Source organism: Castanea sativa, chromosome 1 (genome assembly GCF_040712315.1).
Source record: "Castanea sativa cultivar Marrone di Chiusa Pesio chromosome 1, ASM4071231v1".
In the NCBI taxonomy this organism is placed as follows: Eukaryota; Viridiplantae; Streptophyta; class Magnoliopsida; order Fagales; family Fagaceae; genus Castanea; species Castanea sativa.
Window position 1 is genome coordinate 6,042,805 of NC_134013.1, and position 15,606 is coordinate 6,058,410.

Consider the following 15,606-nt stretch of genomic DNA (forward strand, 5'->3'; position numbering starts at 1 on the left):
AAAGTTTGAGACCCAAGTTAATGTTGTTAGGCGGTTTGGTTGTGTCTGTGACACGTAAGAGTGGACTCGGGCTTTTTCTTCAATGAATAGCCAACCTACTTGTATTTATTGATTTCTTGACTTTTGACTTTGAGCCCAATTTGAATAAGTTTATTTTTTTATTAATGGAAAGAGAAATTATCGTGCTAAATTATAAGGAGAATATAGTAAAATAATATTCCTTTTTTTCATATTTATAATGAATTTATCATAAATTTAAGGAGTAAATTTCACTATAAATATGAAAGTGTAAGCATCATTCAACGTAAAAATGTAAATTGTATCCTCTAAACTTAGCTGAAATTTATTTTATTATCTAACTTTACTTTCATTCAATTGGGTCTTTCAAGTTTCAAATTTATTCAATTCAAGCTTTCTTTCCAATTGCCCTAAAAAAAATATTATTTTCACACAAAAAAAAACTATAAAATTAATATTAAAAAATCATATAATTTTTTTATGTACGTATTATTTTTCAAAAAATCTTTTTTCATTAGTTAATTGTATTCTTAATGGCAATTTTTGTAACAAAATACCTAAATTGAATTATTTCAAAATTTAAATTATTCAATCGAATGAAAGTAAAGTTAAAAAACTGGTTAGAGCGTGTAATTTATATTTTGGCCAAATAATATCACCCTGTTTTTGGAGGCTGCCGAAAGTCTGAAAAAGATTTTATAGGGGAGAATCAGATTTGAGAATCATGTAATGTTCAAAAAACAAGAAACACGAAGAATGTATTATAAAAAATAAAAACGTGTAGGATAGAAAGTCAACTACGACGGCGATGGTTTGACGGCCTAGGCTGTGAAGATTGCTGAGGTTACTAAGCCCAAATAGGATAAAGGTAGCCCATGGAGGAGGTTTAAAACTTAACAGATTGGCAAGCCCAGTACATGCCAACAGATCGGAAGAAAAGAGAAAGGCCCAGTCAGAGCTCAATTTTTCTTTTTCTTTTAATGAATAAGAATATATTAAGAAGGAGAGAGAGAGAGGGCCATAAAACCATCAGGTATTCTTAGTGTAATGGTCATTCTACAAGTATAAGTATTTATGGTGTAATTCATAATTTAGCCAAAAAATAAAAAATAAAGTTTGGATCCTCTAATATTATTGCATAAGACTTTGAAAGCCACATTTTTTCATGCCATCATCATAATATAAATTTTTAATTTTCTTTAGAGCCCAAAATAGTGTCAAACTATATTAGTTTAAACTTTAAACCAGTTGGCTTGCCCTTTTTTTTTATCCACTAACCTAACACTGAACAAATTCTAAATAAATAGGTTTGATCTTCTCTAAAAAAAATTGTAATTAAATTAAGCAAGTTAATTTCTATAAAATTCTATAAATTTTACTCTCCTTTTTTTTTTTATTAATACTCGTTCATTATATACATATCATATAAAAAAATAAAAAAAAGAATTCTCAAAATTTTTCATACATTGCTTAGGTTAATGATTGGTTACCTCCAAAACAATTAAAAAAAATGTAATCCAAATACTGTTGGGCTTTGTGGAGCCTAGTTATGTTTGATCCGATTGAAGACCCGACCCAACTCAAATAATGTTGCGTGGTTTTTAATGGGAGATTTTCTGAGGCTTAGGAAAAAAATTTGGCCCGTTTGTAACCCATAGTGAATTCTGTGCGCAGGAGGTAGAAAACGTTGTTTTTTATGATTAGGGTTGTTGTTGTTGTGCGTGAGAGAGAAAAAAACTGTAGTCACACTTTGTATTTTTCCCTGATAATAGTGAAATTTCTGCAGCTCCGTGGACGTAGGCAAATTGCCGAACCATATAAATACTATCTTGTGTGTGTGTGTGTGTGTTTTTTTTTTTTAATGTGTTTTTCTCTATTTTTGTTTCTCACGGGTTTAGGAATTCGTGAAAATTCCCTACAAATACCTCCAAAAGCAGACACTATTTTGGAATTATCACGTAATTCAAATACAATAGTAATTTTTTTTTAGAGCAACAATGCAATAGTAATTTGTTATCCCGCAAACAAAAATTTATCTATATATGTAAGTAAGTTTAAATTATATACTATATAATAAAAGTTGGACTTAGAAACTGTGGTTGCACCAAGTGGCTGCATTAAATTACAAAAAAAAAAATTGGAATTTTAAAAAATATAATATAATTTTTTTATATACTTATCTTCTTCTCCTATAATTTCTAAATTGATAAAACTCTTAATTCGATTCTAATCCAAACAGAAAACTCTTCATGTAACCTTTTATTATTATAATTTATAAGTTGATAAAAAAAAATTTTAATTTGATTACAATTCAAACTCTTCATCTAATCTTTTTTTTATTTAAACTAGTATTATGCCCGTGCGATGCACGGCTTAATCAAAAAATTATAATAAAAAAAATATCTTTTTTGATAATCTATATATATTTAATCGAATCATCTGAAACTCGCACAATTTTTCACGTTAGCATAATATTTAAAAAATAAAAAATAATTCATTTTCATTTTCATTTTCATTTTCATTTTTAAATATATATATATGAATAAAATTATCATTTTATTTTAATAAAATTATTTTTTTTAGTCTAAACTTAATCAGAAGTGAAACTCTATCTTTCTAATAAGTTCAATTTAAACTCAAACTCATCATTATCATTTTTTTTAAATAAAATTATTTTTTTTTAATCAAAACTTAACAAGGAGTACAACTCTATCTCTCTAACAAGTCCAACTTAAACTCAAACTCAAACGTTGATAATCTATATAAAAATAACAATTTTCCACTTCAACACAATATTTAAATAAAATTATTTTTTTAGTCCAAACTTAACTAGGAGTGAAACTCTATCTCTCTAATAAGTCCAACTTAAATTCAAACTCATCATTATCTTTTTTTAAAATAAAATTATTTTGTTTAATCAAAACTTAATAAGGAGTGAAACTCTATCTCTCTAACAAGTTCAACTTAAACTCAAACTGAAACGTTGATAATCTATATAAAAACAAAAATTATGATAGGACTAAAAAAAAAAAAAAAGACTCATGTTGATAATCGTGGCAGATAAAGCATCTTTATTTTTTTGGAAAAAAATCAAAGATGCAACTTATATCTTCCAGCCTAGGGAACGATAAATTTTTATTTGGTATGTTATATATAAATTTGTTGAATTTGGTTTGGTTCTGAAATATAATTTGGGAATTCTACAAATTTTGAAGTTTTAAGTCTTGGAAATTTTGGTATTAGCGTTTCAGTAGGTTGATCTTAATTCTTCACCTTAAATGTTTTTTAATTAGATTCATGTGATTTTTTGTTTTCTTATTAAAAGCTATATTTTTGGTTGATTAATTATTTGTTTGGATTAATTTCAATTTTTTTTTTCAAAATGTCTATTTACACATTATTGGATTTTTTTTCAGAGTCAATAATTTTTCTATGCATCGTACAGGTTAGCGACTAGTATACTATATAATAAAAGTTGGGAATAGAAGTCGTGATTGTGCCAAGTAGCTTGACCAAAATACAGAAATTTTTATAGATTTAAAAAATATAAATATAATTGTTTTGTTCTTGTCTTCTTATCCTATAATAAATAAAAATATTAATTTAATTACAATTCAAATTCATCATCTAATCCTTTTCTTATTGTAATTATATCTTATTGTTTTGAGTCATGCCAACAATTACAAGGGCAAAAATGTGCAAACTACTGGACTAATATGTCGGTGAGTTCTTTCTCATGGATAGAAGTGTATTTTTTATTTAAGTAGTCATACAGCTGAATTTTAAGAGGATAACCTAAAGAGCAACACCTAAGGTATTGTACCTAAATTTTGTCCTATTTTTATTATTTATTTTAAGTAAATTAATAAAAAAAATTATTTACATATAAATTTTGATTAAGTTGTGCATCGCACCGGTATAATACTTGTAAGTGCACAATTATACCCGGACCCAGAAACAAATGTGGGCTCAGGTCCAATAAGCCTTATATAATAAGATTTGTAGAGTGTGAATTCGAAATCTAGGTTAGGGACGTTGAAAGCTTGATTAGCAGGCTAGAATGTCGTAATCTGTGCAAATGATAAACAAATATGACAAAGAGACCTTCTCGGACGTAAGCCGAGAACGATTTGTATATATATTCTCTTTCTATGCCCAAGTTTACAATTCTTAGTTCTTTTTTAGTTCAAGAGCCGATCTCCCTCTCTTTCCTCTCTCGTCTCCTTATATACTTCTTCCTCTTCACTGTTCATCTACGCGTCATACAAATCTTTCCCTTAGATACTTATCCCATCCACCACCTTCTTAAAGTCTTTAAATAATAGCAGGAAGGTTAAATTCTATTGTTCAGAGGTCATTTCCCCATTAATGCGGTCAGGGAGGTAGATGCAGGGTCTTTAATGTGGAGGTAACAGGCTTTTCCTTAAATATTTCTCTCACATTCTTGCGTCTAGAGGATGTTTGGATCGCCCTCTTACCCATCAGTTATTTCTAGAATTTGCCTTCAACCCGTTTAGCAAGCCCCAGGATTATCGTTGGGCATGTCCGAGGATGCACTCCTCCTCGGACAGTTCTTCGGACCATTACAGTGCAGACAGACTTGTGGGCCTCGAGTCCATGATCAAAAACAAACTAGTACCAGCCAATCAGGCCCAAAGCCTAAATGTTTATTTAGGAGCTTTTACCCCCCCCCCCCCACAATACTAATAAATATATATATATATATATATATATATATATATATATATAAAAGTAGCAGTTTTTATAATATTTTCAAAAAAATAAACCAAAACAAAAACTCTTATTATTCTCTTTCTATCGTGATAGCAAAAGAACCCCTTCCTATTTTTTTTGTAAACTGAACAAATTGTTCAGAATGATGGAAATGACTCATTTTTGTTTTTTTGTTCCCTACATGCGTTCAGGATGCATGTTATGGGTTGTGTAGTTATATTGGTTTCTCAGTGCAGTTGGTATCCAGTTCTCAATAAATGTGAGGTTAAAATGTCATGACGACATCCTTCAGGTTGGCTGAATATATACCATTATATATTTAGATTTGTAGGTTGTAACTTGTGAAGAATATTTTTATAGAATCTCACTAGAGGGAGGTTAAGTTTTGCTCTAGCTATAGACATGCGAACTTTCAATCTAAATTTTAATTCGATATTAAAGAGTTAACTCTAGTGAGATACATATAGAAAGTCTATATTCTACCCACACAAAAAACAACAACATATACAAACAAGAAACCAACTACGAAGTGACTTAAATTTGTTTGTGTCCACAACGAATAACAATCATATCAACATTTTAGTGTTTTTATTCCAACATAAGTGACCTCTCAAATGTATATTTTATTTGGAAAATCTTCATTGTGAGTCAATGTTGGGATAAATCTCCGTCTATATGTGAATTAAATTAAATATAACCCAAGTAATAGAGAAAATAAAAATTTACAGAAGCGATAAAAAAATCAACCAACAAGAATACCAAGAAATTATGTGGAAAACCCTCTAGTGTAGAGGGAAAAACCACAGGGCAAATCCGATCAATCTACTATAATAAAATAGAGATTACAACACTCAAGTTATACCTAAAACTTGAGTTCACAATAAATTGAAAAAAATACATTAATATCTCTAGGAACAAATACAACCTTGCCATAAAACCCGGTAGCAAGATCTTCCACACTGAATATTTTAATTCTCTGTGATTGTAGCACCCAAATAATCGTCCTAGGAAAAACTCCCAATTTATCTTTCTTGTGTGTCTTGAGCAAAAGAAAAAATCACATTTTTCTTTTTTTCCCTCAGTGCCGCACAAAGCACAAAACACTAATCTTTTTCCTTTAGTCGGCTTCAAAACTATGCTTCACTCTTCAGTCTTAATCCGAATCTCTCTATTTCTCATGAAACCACATGCACCAAGCTTCATATTAAAGCTCTGTCGCCTACACTCCTATTACTAAAGTAATTAGGAATAGAAGTCTTATATACCAACTTCACCTATTTCATGTTTGAAAGTTTGAATTTGTGTTAAAAACATAAGAATTATTCAGACCCCAAATTAAAAGAATACGGCTCAGTTGATTTTACTCTAACTTAACTAAGTGCGGAATAGAGTAAATGCAAGCGAACAAACAATAAAACTACTCTAAGCCATATTCAACAAATATCAACAGTAAAATGAAAACTAAAAATGTAGGGAAGAAAAATGCAAACACAAGATAACACAACGATGCGTTATCGAAGAAGAAACCGAAGAACTCGGCGAAAAACCTCTCCACCGCCTTCCAAGCGGTAAATCGATCCACTATACAATAAATTAAGATACGCGAATAGTAAGAGGCCCTCCAAGCCTAATATACCCAATGCACATAAGCCCTCCAAACTCCTACTCCAACAAGACTTCTTGAACCTATGTCTTGTCTAGCTTTCCAGATTCCGCAATACGCCGGATTGCATTTGCCAAGTCTCACCGGCTTCTTTTGGAAAATCTCCAAAACTTCCTAAGCTCCAAAACACTCTCTACACTCTGAAAAGATGTGGGCTGTGTTTGGGTAATAATCTCCTTTCGAGGTATAACAATGGGAGAGGGAAGGAGAAAAGGCTACAATTAGGGGTGTTTGAAGTGCGGTGCGGTGCGATTTTAGGTCATTTTTAGCATCGCACTTTGCAGTGCGGTTTAGCTAAAACCATAACTGCACCGCACTTTATTTTTGCAATCCCATGTGCGGTGCGGTGTGGTGCTATGCAGTTTAAAGTTTAGCCAAAATCATAACCGCACCACACCTCATTTTTTCGGTCACATATGCGGTACGGTGTGTAAGATGCGGTTTGAATGATTTAAAATTGTTATATTTTTCAAATTTTGGGTTTTTTCTACCCAGTCCAAAACTAATTTTTCCCTTTGTTTTGGTCCAAGTTTTAAACTATTGAGCTAGTTTTTCTTTATTTTGGGTTGACTTTCCTAATCAACACTTGCTAGGATTATCAAACTATTTTTTTTGTTGAAAACTAGGGCTATTAAATTATTAATAATATATTTAATATTAAAAATAATTACATATATTAATATATAGAGAGGGTACGGTGCAATTTGTGCGGTTTTCTTATTGTAAAACCGCAAACCACACTGCACCATACGGTGTGGTGCGGTGCAGTGTGGTGCACTATTACTTGCGGTGCGGTGCGGTGCGGTTATGCCTTTTTGCGGGCGGTTTTGGTGCAGTTTATGTGGTTTGGTGAACACCCCTAGCTACAATGATTTCTCAAAAGATGAGTAACTCTCTCTCTAAAAGGATGAGTGTGTGTGTTGTTGAAAACCTATCAATGATTTTTATCTCTGAATGGCTTCTCATACTTTTGTAGGTAATGAGGGTATATATAGTATGGGTAAAGGGTAAGAAAGTCACACTTAAAAATCCTCAAGACAAAGAGTTTTGTGAGTATTTCGTGGGAAAACTTTATCCACGAGACACTAGTGAAATCAACAACCTAGCATGACTCTTCAGCTTCTGGCATATATTTCTCATGTGACTTTTAGCTGTCTTGATCAAATCTCCTCCACTTAATACTAAACTCATTACAAATAAATCTCACAAAAATACAAGGAAATAAAATTAAAACAATTACAAAACTTTTTGTCATGAAATAAGCTAACACTAATGTTATGAGAAAAATCATAACTTAACAACATTGAAATTGGATTCAATAAATATGAACCTAGAGTCCCATGTAGGCTGGACTCCTATTAGGTGTCGTGCACCTCAACAATCTCCCCTTCTAGCCCATCGAGGAAAAAGATTTTCATCCCAACTCTTCAGTTAGAATTCATGCCAGCCATTCAGACACAAACCTCAACCTTCTCTTTGGTCACAACCTTAGTCAACATGTCAGTTGGATTCTTCTCAGTATGAATCTTTCTCAGTTGCATCAATCATTTTTCAGCAACTAGTCTTATCCAATGGTGTCTCACTTCAATGTGTTTTGAGTGAGAGTGAAACGTAGCATTTTTGCTCAAGTCTATTGCACTTTGATTATTATAATGAACTACATACTTGTCTTGTATCAAACCCAATTCTTGGAGAAATTGTTTCATCCAAAGCATTTCTTTACCTGCTTCATTTGCTGCAATATACTCAACCTCAGTTGTACATAAGGCAACACACTTCTAAAATTTTGATTGTCATGATACAACTTCTCCTACAAACGTAAATAAATACCCAGAAGTAGATTTTCTACCATCAAGGTCACCAGCTATATCTGCACTATATAACCTTCCAAAACTAGTTTAGAGCTACCAAAACTCAAGCAAGACTTAGAATTATCTCTCAAATATCTGAAGATCCACTTCACTACTTCCTAGTGATCTTTACCAGGATTAACCACAAACCTACTGACAACACCAACTGCATGAGTAATATCTGGTCGTGTGTAAACCATAACATACATCAAACTCTCGACTGCATAGGAATAAGGAACTGATGCCATGTTCTCTTTCTCTTTCATGGATGACGGACAAGATTTCTTGCTTAGCTTGAAATGACCACCAAGAGGTGTACCGACTAGTTTGGCATGTTTCATGTTGAACCTTTCAAGTATCCGCTCAACATATTTTTCTTGTGACAACCATAACTTCTTGGCTTTCCTATCATGAGTAATTTCCATGCCGAGAATTTGTCATGCTGGACCTAAGTCTTTTGTATCAAAGGCTTTGAACAAATCCTTCTTCAAATCACTAATCATACTAGCATCTTGCCCGACTATCAACATATCATCTACATATAACAGAAGAATAAGAAATTTACTATCAAGAAACTTTTTGACATACACGCAATAATTAGCATTTGTCTTGGTGTACCTGTGACCCATTATAAATTAGTCAAATTTCTTGTACCACTGTCTTAGAACTTGCTTCAAGCCATGCAAACTCTTCTTCAATCTGCACACCATGTGTTCTTTTCCTCTCACTTCAAATCCTTCTGGTTGTACCATGTAGATCTCTTCTTCCAAATCACCATGGAGGAAAGCAGTCTTTACATCTAATTGCTCAAGCTCAAGATCCAAGCTAGCTACTAATCCCAAAACTACTTGAATGGAACTCATCTTTACTATTGGAGAGAATATTTCATCAAAATCAACCCCATGTTTCTGACTGAAACCCTTTACCACCAATCGAGCTTTGTACTTCACTAACTTTTCACTATCTTTCTTTAGCTTGAACACCCATTTGTTTCTCAATGCCTTCTTACCTTTAGAAAGTTCAACCAACTCATAAATCTTATTCTTGTGCAAAGAATTCATCTCTTCTTGCATAGCCTTCATCTAGCTTTGCTTGTCCTTATGAGACTTTATTTCTTGAAAGCATTTTGGCTCCCCCTCATCAATAAGCAAAATATACTCAGAAGAGGGATATCTAGTTAATGGACGACGCTCCCTAGTAGACCTCCTCACTTGAGATTCTTCAATCTCAGGTGGAACAGGCTACTCCCTCTATTCAACATCTTCAATATCTTGAGCATCATCACCATCAACTCCTACTAGCACATCACCATCAATTGCTATTGGATCACCACCAAGATTCTCATCTTGCACCTCTTCCCAATTTGTGGCATGATTGGAGGAAAAAGAGGTAGATGTAAGGTCAGGAACACCTACAATAGCATCCTTTGTCTTTTCAGTTTTCTGAAGGTATGCCAAATTTTCATTCTCATAAAAAACCACATCTCAACTTATAATCATCTTCTTTTTCTCAGGATTCCATAACTTGTAACCAAATTCTGCATCTCCATATCTAACAAATATATAAGGAGTGGCTTTGCTATCAAGCTTCAATCTTTGTTCCTTAGGCACATGTGCAAATGTCTTGCACCCAAATACCTTCAAGTGAGAGTAAGAAACATCTTTCCCAGTCCAAACTCTCTCTGGAATATCAAACTCCAATAAAACTGATGGAGACCCATTAATTAGGTAGCACGCAGTTTGAACAACTTCACACCAAAATGACTTAGGCAGATTAGTCATTCTCAACATACATTTGACCTTCACAACAATAGTGCAGTTCATCCTCTCCGCCACACCATTTTGTTGTGGGGTACTAGGAACTGTCTTCTCATGTATAATACCTTTCTCAGAGTAGTAAGTCTCGAACTCATTAGACGTATATTCACCTCCTTTGTCAGTATGGAGTCATTTCAAAGGCTTCCCTTTCTCTCTTTCTACCATGGCATGAAATCTCTTTCTACCTGATCTATAGTTTTCAAAAGATACACCTACACCTTGTTAGGATTAGTGCCCTTAAATCCTATTGTATGATGCTATGTATGATATTATGTATGACATTATGTATGACATGATGTATGACTTAATATTGTATTTGATAAAGTTATTTTATTATTATCTAAAATAGTGGTTACGTGAATATGGGACATTATCATATAGTCCATGAGATGCATTGTATGTGATTTATGTGAAAAGTCACAGAAGATGTAAATCACAAGTTCTTTGTAAACTCAGAATTAATAGTTCGTAGTCGGTGATGAAATTGGGCATTTCATCTGCGAAGACTATAACGTGTCAACTAAGATGATTTGTCTTGATCATGGAAGTGGAAGCTTCTAGTTGATATGTTGATATGTTTTAAGAGTTAAAACATATTGAACAGACATTGTGAGATTTATTATTCTTCTAACGATCGTCAAATGAATAATAAATCTCACGACTTCTATTTGCATGAACTCTTAATCCCGAGAGAATAATGGACTCGATCATGAAGTGTAGGTTGCTTTGATATATCGGGAGTGAGATCGAAATAACGGTCAAAACCTCAGTATGTTGGGCAGCCACATTTAGTGTTGATGGAACCTATATTCTCACGATGGAATTCATGGTCTGTTGATGGAGATATAAGATATTCCTTTGAGATCAGTTTAATGGTTTCGATTATTCGAGAGTTAGGCCTAACCACTTTAGTAAGAAATTACTAAAGTATATATTTATGAAATTGGATTTCATAAATATATAATGAATAACTTTAAAGAATTAAACCGGGTACTCAAGGATAAGATGTAGTAATTTACAAAGTGGCAGTCTACATTTATGACTTTGTGTTACTACGAATATTTTATGAAGGGGTTACGTGTATAATAAAGTTTTGGGATATAATTTATTAATAAGGCCTAGAGTGCAATTATATTTATATAGTGGTATTAAATATAATTAATGGTAACTTTGGACTTGTCAAGAGTTGACGGAAAAGCCCAAGGCTCATTGGAGCTAGTGTCTTATTGGTCCCTTTTGGTCCCACTCCAAGCCACACACTAAAGCCCAATTGGAAAGGCCCAATAGGCCAACCCAATTAGATAATCAGTTAGTTATAAAGGGAGAAACATACAGAATTTTTATTAGAGGAGTTTAGAAAAGAAAAAGAAACGGTGTGTGAGAGAGTGTGAGACACACTTTCATTCTCCCTTTGAAAAACTGATTGAGAGACCACACATCTTGGGCGTAAAGTGGAATTGGAGTGAAGATTAAAAGTGTTCCCAAGTGCTTCTAATCTTTGTTTTGAATTTCTCCACACCAAGGTACGCTATCTTGTTCTTAAATTCTGAAATTTACATTGTGCACGTTATCAATCATGAATGAAATAGATCCTTGTTCGTCGCTTCCGCTGTGTGTTTTGCATGAGATGCAAAACCAGAATTTTTCCTTCACACCTTTCATGAAGCATCGTCAATAAAAGTAACAAAATAATTATTGCCACCTAAGGACTCCACATCAATGGGACCACATACATCAGAATAAACGAGATCTAACACATTGAGCTTTCTAGTAGAGGGAATGCGAAAAGACACTATGTTGTTTTCCAAATAAATAGTAATCACAAGGTTTAAGTGGCATACCTTTGGCAAAAGGAATGAGAGACTTCTTTGCCAAAATCTGCAACTCCTTGTCAATCATGTGAGCCAGCCGCCTATGCCACAAGTTAGGCATAGAATCGTCCTGAGTTGCACTAACAACATCTTTGCACACCTTTACTTGTGTCTTGTAAAGTGTACAAAAAATCTTCCCTTCAGCAAGCACCAGTAATCCTTTAGAGAGTCTCCATTTACCATCTCCAAAATAGTTACCATAGCCTTCTTTATCCAGAATATGAGTAGAAATCATATTCAAGCGCATATTAGGCACATGTCGAACATTTTTCAATTCCAAGGTGTATCCAGTGTTAGTCTCAACACAAATATCTCTAATTCCCACAATGCTAGCATAATTGTTATTGCCCATCTTCACTCTCTCAAAGTTTCCTGCTTTGTATGAAGTAAAAAGCTCATTTCTTGGAGTGACATAGGACGAAGAGGCTGAGTCAATCACCCATACAACATAAGGATGTGAAATATTGTAGCATTCATCCTCTCCTACACAAATCACCACATCTTCAATTGTTGAGACAACAGTGATATTCTGTTTTTTTGCCTTATTCTGATTTTTCTCATCTTTCTGTTTATTTTTTCAAGCCTTGCAGTTTCTTCTTAAATGACCTTCTTTGTCACTGTAGAAAAACTTGAATTTTCCTTTCGATTTTGACTAACTTCTGGATTTACCACGCTCCTTAGAATTTCTAGTCTTACTCCTCCCCCTATTCTCTGTGACAAGAGTCTGTGCATTATCCTTGCTCATGTCTTTTCTTCTTGTTTCTTTATTGAACAAGCTATCCTTAACCATTGCAAGTTGTAGCACACTATTTGGAGCAGAGTTACTAAATGACACCACCAAAGTCTCCCAACTGTCAAGTAAGGAACTTAGAAGTAATAAAACTTGAAACACATCATCAATCATCAACTTCATTGTAATCATCTGATTCACCAGGTCTTGGAATTCACTCAAATGCTCGGCAACAGATCTCTCTTCCTTAAGCTTCAAATTCACAAGCTTTCTAGCCACAAAAGCTTTATTTTGAGCTATCTTTCTTTCATAGAGACCCTTCAATTTTTCCCAAAGAGCTTTTGCATTAGTCTCTTAAGATACATGATGAAACACACTCACATCGATGCATTGTCTAATACATCCAATGGTTTTTCTATTTAACTTCTCCCACTCTTTATAAGACATTTCGCTTGGCTTAGCACTATCACCCTCAATAGGGTCATGCAAATCCTTAGAGTTAAGGACATCCTCCATCATCGACTTCCAGATTGAATAATTTGACGCCGAGAGTTTAATCATAGTGCTCATATTCATATTCATATTTTCCATTTAGTTCAACACAAGACAATCACATCCAATAACCTAGCTCTGATACCACTGGTTGGGATACATCTCCTTCTATGTGTGAATTAAATTAAATACAACCCAAGCAACAGAGAAAATAGAAATCTACGGAAGCGATAAAAAAAATCAACCAACAAGAACACCAAGAAATTACGTGGAAAACCCTCCAGTGTAAAGGGAAAAACCATGAGGCAAATCCAATCAATCCACTATAATAAAATAGAGATTACAACACTCAAGTTATACCTAAAATCTGAGTTCACAATAAATTGAAAAAATACAATAATATCTCTAGGAACAAAAACAACCTTACCACAAACTCAATAGCAAGATCTTCCACACTGAATATTTCAATTCTCTGTGTAGCACTCAAACAATCGTCCTAGAAAAAACTCTCAGTTTATCTTTCTTTTCTGTCTTGAGCAAAAGAAAAATCACATTTTCTTTTTTTTCCCCTCAGTGCCGCACAAAGTATTAATCTTTTTCCTTTGGTCGGCTTCAAAACTGTGTTTCACTCTTCAGTCTCTCTCTCAATCTCTCTATTTCTCATGAAACCACACGCACCAAGCTTTATATTAAAGCTCTGCCGCCTACACTCCTATTCCTAAAGTAAATAGGAATAGAAGTCTTGTATACCAACTTCACCTATTTCACGTTGAAATAGGATTCATTAAATATAAACTTAGAGTCCCATGTGGGCTGGACTCCTTTTAGGTGCCGTGCACCTCAACAGTCAATGCAACAAATGAAAAAAAAAAAAAAATCAATAGATCATAGAAATTTTGTGTTTGAATATTTAATTAGTTCAGTTTCTAGTCATTCATTGAATATATCTCCCCTCAAGATCTTTGGTCAAATATTTGGAACAATTGCTTTGTGCAAATATATAAGGTGCCAAGGGCACATGATCATATGCATCAAAGCCAAGAACTCCTTTTTCCATCGTGCGGTTTAAAAAAATAATTTACCACCTTGAAAAATTGAGCCAAAGCAAGACTATGGTGTATTTTTATTTTATTTCACATGAGTACCGAATAATTTATGAAACTTAATGCTCTCTCTTTATTAAATTATAGTTGGGTTTTCACTTCCTCATGATGTAACTCTTCGTACGAATTGGTAGGGTATTTGGTTTATGTGAATCAACACAAGTACATTATTAAGTCATATCCAGGGGCGGCTCTACAGTCAGGCCAAGGGGTTCAAATGAACCCCGTGACATTGCCAAAAAAAAAAAATTATTATATATATATATATATTTTTTTTTTAACCCTTAAATAAAATTTTGAACACCCTAACCCTAAATTTTGTTTAAACCCAATTGAAATAAACTTCAAATGTGATCATATTAGTGCTATTTTCATAATATTTTCACAATATTTTTACAATAAAGGTTAAGTGACAAGTTGTAATTGACTTTTTATCTAAACCTATAACTGACATCATTTTTTTTACGTACCTTTAACAACTTGTCATCTAGATTTTATTGCGTAAATGTTTTGTGTTCTTCAAATTGCTCATTTATTAAAAAATAAATAAACTTTCTTTCTAGATTCTGGCTTACTTTACAGTTGATGGTAGATTGAAATTATTCTTTTCCAGCACTTTTCTTCTTCATTAACAAAAAATTACACCACTTGTACTACCAACTGATCTGTATTTACATCTATGATTCTTTTCTCATTCTCTCTTTCTCCCTTCTATATTTTCTTTCTATCTAATCAAGTAATTTGATAAGCATTCTATAGTTTTTCGAGTCCAAAAAGTCTTTTAGTACTTGCTCCAATTCCAAGAGAATGACCACATGTGTGATTAAAAATCCATACAGTTCAAAAGCTAAATCTTATATAAATTACTATTTATTTTCCTTAATTTAACGTTTACTCTCAAACCTACTCTTAGATGTGTTACTATTCTTCTTTATCATATATTTTTATTTAATTGATATTAAATATAATTATAATAAATTATTATTAATTTGACAAATATAATGATTAGTTATTTATTTATATGCATTTTATTGTTGTTTTCTTACGTATCTTTAAACTATTAATAATTTTTTTGACTATTTTACAATATAGTTGTATTGTATACTATTTAGAATACTATGTTAGATTATTGTATGTAATATGACAATTGTATATACAAAAAAAATTTTAATCATTTTATTTTTTACTCTCTCACAACAAAATTCTAGCTTAAGACACTATTGACCACCCTAAAAGAAAATCCTAAAGCCGCCACTAGTCATATCAAACCTATTTGGTTTGGATGAGTGGTTCCAACTTTCTACTCCCAATTGCTTTAAGTCTTAGTA